This window comes from Nicotiana sylvestris, chromosome 1 (assembly GCF_000393655.2).
Source record: "Nicotiana sylvestris chromosome 1, ASM39365v2, whole genome shotgun sequence".
Lineage (NCBI taxonomy): Eukaryota > Viridiplantae > Streptophyta > Magnoliopsida > Solanales > Solanaceae > Nicotiana > Nicotiana sylvestris.
The window spans coordinates 44,227,406-44,233,405 of NC_091057.1; the positions used below are offsets into that span (position 1 = coordinate 44,227,406).

A 6,000-nucleotide genomic window follows, 5' to 3' on the forward strand; every position below is an offset into this window, starting at 1 on the left:
ATCATGATTTAAACTTTCCTTTGCATAATCAATCGGAATTCACAAAATAAAATAACCGAAAATTGATATTCTCATTTCCCCTTCAGTTTGTTATCGTGAAAACTTTTAGGGCCATATGGTTAGAGTACAAGGTAGAATATTATGTGTATTAAATTAAGCATTAGTTATCCTTTGTTTGGTATTTCTTTGGGTGTCCCATGTTAAAGACATAATTAAGTGGAGAAAAAAAGTATGTTTTCTTTGGCAACTTATATTTTTAGAAAAGATGATCATTCAGGTATAGGTCTTGGGATAGAATGCAAAATAATACTACTTATTAGTAATACATGAATTAAGACACTCAATTGACAAAAAACAAAACCTCATGATAGTGAACAAACTCTTATTTTGCTATAAAATAAACAAATATTTTAAATTATACACCTTATGCTATAACTTTTATAAACCGTATCCAACAAAAAATAATTCCTACATCACAAACCTATATTATTAACCCCTATATTATAATTATAATTCTTGCGTTATTAATTATTGTATCACACGTGTCTTAACCACGGCCCCTTGGGAGGTAAAACCCTTGTTTTAACATATAATACTGGTGGGAACATTTGGAGGTTAGGATGAAGCTCCCGTTTGGCCTTGGGAGTTTTTTTTTTTTTTTTGAATTTTTTTTTTCAAATATCTGCTCCCTCTGTTTCAATTTATGTGAACCTGTTTGACTGAGCACGAAGTTTAAGAAAAAAATGAAGACTTTTGGAATTGTGGTCCTAAAAAGGTCCAAATGGGGCCCAAAGTATTTGTGTGGTTATAAAAGCTTCTCATTAAGGGTAGAATTGTAACTTTAAGCTAAATTGTTACCAAATTTAGAAATGGTTCATTCTTTTTGGAACAGACCAAAAAGAAAATAGGTTCACATAAACTGGTACAGATGGAGATTTGTTTATAGATTTTAACTATTTTTTGGCAGATTTTGAAAACAAAATCTTCAAATCTCAAAAACAACTCTAAAGTAGTTTTTGAAGTTTTCTACTCACAAAACTTCAAATTTTTTTCAAGTAAAATATATGTCCAAACACAATTTCAACTTTCAAAAACTATTTTTAATCTCATCTTAAAAAACTCGTTACTTCAAGTTTCAACCAAATATATATTCTAACGCTAGCGAAGTAGCCAGTAGCCACCAATGTTTGGACCCGGTATCCAAACAATTTGTTCTATTAGTACTGTTTGAGTCCATAATCTAGAATGTCAACATTATCAAGCTACAAAAACAAGATCTATGAAAAAAGATTGATAAGCGCGTAGGTGCATGTTACAATACCAAAAGGTCCCATCTACTCATTCAATTTCCTCTTTACCAAAAAGAGGAGAAGGGTAATTAAACACCAAACAAAAAGCACAAATAATAAAAGCTGAAAAAGGAGTAGTAGGGTAATTAACAACACCAAACCAAAAGCTGCTCACTCACATTCACTCATTCGTTCACTCATTCATTCACTCTTTACTTCTTTCTTTCCTCTCATTCAACAACACAATGATAGAAGAACAGCAACGCCGTGGACCACCGCACGGCGTTCTCTTAGCAGTGGTGGTAGTAGCAGTCATGTTAGTACCAACACTGCTAGGAGAAAATGGTGAAGCCATTACTGATTTCATCTCCGATCTTCTTACTCCGGTTGGTCTTCTCCTCCTGCCCATTATTCTTCTCCTTACTATACAGTTTCTTTCCTCTGACAGTGGTTCATTCATCTCTAGCATTTTCTCTACCGGTGAACCTAACTCTATCCACCGTGTTAGTGGGTCCCCCGTCGGCGTTGCGTTGTTTCTTGCCCTCATATTGTTCCTTCTCTACAACCGTGTTTCCATCTTCGGCGGCGATGATGATTCCGGCGACTGACGTTAACAGTAACGCCGTGTTTGGTTAGATCTATATTGTTCGTCATATCTTTCGTTGTGGTTGTACCTTTTTCTTTTGGTTTTTTTGATTTTTTTTTTTTTTGACGTTTACTTTTAAAATGTTTTTTACGTAAATAGTGAAGGGCAAACTATAGTACGGACGTAGTAAATATTGTCGACAAGCCCATGGCATGTACGGAAAAGTATGAAACTCCATGTAATTTTCCTGAAATGCCACTAGTGATATTGATTGTATTGTACGAGTAAGTTTCTATTGGATTGATCTAGCATTCAACAGCTGCTCTCACCTCAAATTTTTGCTATGTTACAATTTCGAACTAGTTATAGTTAATTATACGAATCCTTTTTTTTATACGTATTTATTACTTCCTATGTCCTAATTTATGCGAATGGATTTGGAATATAAAGGTCAAACAAACTTGATTTTTGATGTAAATTCGAGTATAGCTTCTTATTTCCAAGGGAAAATAATATTGTATAACAGCTTTTAAAATAATAGCTGAATATATATATATATATATATATATATATATATATATATATATATATATATATATTTGTATTTTATATACAAATAATATATAAATTTTATATACTTTTGTGGTTATTATATATAAACAGTTTTTGCCATGGACTAAAGCGATATTTGCCCTATTTTTTAATATAAACTTTACATATTTATAAAATTAAATGAAAAGTATTACACTCCAATATAGCGAATGATTTAAATTATCTCAAAAAAGTTTGAGAGATTCGTAATCAATGACAAACTATTTAACACCCCAAATAATAACATATTCACATAAAATGGGACAACAAGAAGTATATTTTATCAATAGATGTTTTATTCCAATATTAAATATTTTAGTCTTTTAAAGTAGATCCTGTTGCTTTAAAGCCACAGATTTTCGAGAACACACACATTGTACTAAATCCAGGGCGGATTTTTCCTGCCGAAAAAGTGTCACGCGACACCGCTTCTCCCGAAAATTTTAATATATATATATATATATATATATATATATATATATATATATATATATTAATACTGTACGAATACGGATAAGTAGAAAAAATGACACCACTTAGCATAAATTATGTTTTGTTGTGTTGGTAATGTGCTTACTTTTTCTCTAAGAGGTCAAAGGTTCAAACCTTAGGACGTTTTTCTTTCCCAAATATTTGGGAGGACCTTTGTAGTAAAAATTGTGATGAAGTAGAATTGAACACCTTTTCTAACTTAAAGACTCAACAAAATCAATAGACTAAGGTTATTTTTTGTCTAAAAGTAAGATAATCAAAGTTATACTCCATTTCTTTTATAAATTTTGACACCGCTTACAAAAATTCACGCCCTAAATCAATCTTGAAGAAAAGGTGCATTGGATACTTTTGGGCGGTATTACTGTCATAATATCATTGGAAAAATACGATCATGAGAGTTTAATTCATATTCGCGAGAGTAGTTGCAGCAGTTCATTTTCTGGTTGCTCGTATTTATTCTTTTATTGGATATTCAATGGCATAAGGATATTATGGTAAATTTACGTCATAATCAGGGGAAGTGGACTGGTAGTTGGTGACCGCCTGCTAGTGCAGCTGTCGCTTTCGGCGGCGGCTGTGGCCCGAGGGAGTTGTGTCATCATTCTCTTCAAAATTAACGAAGAAAATAACTAGTCCTTTTTCTAGACCTTTTTAGATAATTTGGAAAAAATGAATCTGGCGCAATTTTTTAGCTAGCCTTTGCCCATACCTTCTCAAATTTGTTTTGAAAATTTTATTTGAGTGAAGCTTGATTTGAAGATAAAAATATGTTTAGATATTAGTTTTCAAAATATATTTCATTTTTAAAAAAAATATGAAACATGATTTATGCCCACAAGTTCTAAAAACTATCACAAATAAACAACAATACCTTCATCAATAACATTCATTATTATTATTACAAACTATAGTTCTAAACATAAATAAATTTGGTACAAAATTATCATTTTTATAATGAACTACATAATACTCTATCAGATGACCGAGAAGACGAAGCAGCATTGTTGCAAAATAATAAATTGTGACTCTTTTATAAAATACAAAAGTTTGGGGCAATTTTTTTAAAAAATTAATAGTAATATTGTTTACCCTTAAAATTGGATAACAATTAAACTTATAAGCGGTTTTAAGGGTATGTGATTTCACTTGGCACAAATTGATAAATATGAGAATCAATGTTAGGAATTAACAGTAAAATAAAGCAAACTAAAATGATGAACAACTGTGCCCTTCGAGCTAAACCGCGCTCGAACCAACCGAGTATGCATAATAGGAAGTATGAACTGAACAACAGAGTTTACGAGAGAAAAATGTAATGTATTGCCTTGTTATGCGTGAATGTATGATGATTACAAAATGATTAGAACCCCCTTTATATAGTAGAGGAATTCTATTTATGATACAATTCTAATTACAGAAGCAAATCCCATGATAGGCTAAATAACCGATCCTGACTTGATACATGCCGAGATTCTGCCACGATCCTTGCCCGATCACGGATACCTCGGTGTTCTATTATTCGTCTTAGCTGGCTCCCTTTGACCTTGCTCGATCTCTACCCCACTTCGGTCTCGATCACAACATGTCTCGATCTTGATCGGTCATTGATTCATAAACGTAGCAATCCATCCCCGTACTATGGTTTGTCATAAATCGAAAGCCGATCCTGACTTATCGTGCTTCATCCTCGATCAGTCTCTCAAAAAGGGTAAGCCTGATTTTGACCATATACAGATAACCCCCTCGTTTTTTGGAGATTAACGCCAAGAAATGACTTGATCTTTCCCAATCCTATCCCGATGGGCTATAATGTAAGCGATGAGCCCGACCATCACGTCAACGACAAGTGGGCATTGAAATATCTCGTCGGCTCGGATGTCGAGGCATTAAATGACTATCAGTTGTTGTCAGTCACTACCAGTTCTGAACTGTCGTCTTCAACCTATAAATGTATCTTCCTTCTTTTGCCCAAACTTTACTTTCAATCTCTTTTATTCTAGTCTTCATATTTCTTTGCCTTCTTCAAAACCTCTTACCTTCAGGTTTTTAAGTTTCTTTGTTTGTTCTTCCCAAAACACCAAATACTCCAGTCTCTGTTCTTCCTTGCTTACAAAAATAAAAATTGCCAAAACATCTAAAAATGTTCCGCAGAAAGAAACCACTTCCTCGTCTCGGCCGGCCGGTGAGAAACCAGTTGCGGAGCTACGCCTTGAAGAGCTTGTTCCCGGGGTGTGTGTTATTGATTCCGACTTTAAGGTCGAGAAAACCTCATCGGTTCCGGGTCGATGCGAACCGGTATCGAGATACATATGCTCAATACCAGAAAGCCTCCTTGAACAGGTGAAGAAAGATTGCAACTGGGGAAACAAAGAGGTTGTGATACTGGCCCCAGAAGAAGCGATTACTACCCACGTGAAAGGGTTCTTGAATGTTTACATTTACCCTTTCACGTTGGGTCCCCTCGATCCGGTTATCGTAGATTTCTGCAAGAAATACTAGGTAACTCTCGGCCAAATCCACCCCTCTTTCTGGAGGATCATAATATTGCTCCGTTTCTTCGTGAGTAAAATCGACGGGCTCCCCTTCACCCTTGACCACCTCATAAGGTTGTACAGTCCTCGACTTTATCGAGGTGGGCTGATAAAGCTCCAATGCTGGGCCACCAAGGCGCCTATCTCGAGTATAGATGAAGAAAAAGACAGGGCTGGATGGGGCGGTTCGTTCAAGTGAAGACCACGAACCTAATCCCTTCGGAAAGCTTGCCATTCCTTGAGAAATAGAATATGAAACGTAAGCATTGTCTTTAATTTCTGTTTGTCGTTTTTATTTCTTCATCCTCTCTTATCAGTGTTTCTCTCAATATAGTCGTTGCTTAGATGTTGGGTCCCCATCTCGAAAACTAGGTTAGGAACCTGGTTTCGATGTCAACACATGCCAAGCGCGCTTGGTGCAATTTGTCAAAGGGTCATTGGAAGGCTCGTAATCATAGTAAGCTTCCTTCCTGATTTACCAATTTTCCTATTGTCCAAACATCTTTTC

The 6,000-nt window shown here is 34.9% G+C and overlaps 1 long non-coding RNA gene across 1 annotated transcript; it reads left to right on the forward strand.

The window, feature by feature from the left end:
- Nucleotides 1-1,437: 1,437 nt before the first annotated feature.
- On the forward strand, nt 1,438-2,191 carry LOC104219837 (uncharacterized). Its single transcript, XR_011400526.1, has 2 exons — nt 1,438-1,675; nt 1,756-2,191. It is a non-coding gene; the product is annotated as an uncharacterized lncRNA (long non-coding RNA).
- The last annotated feature ends 3,809 nt before the right edge of the window (nt 2,192-6,000 follow it).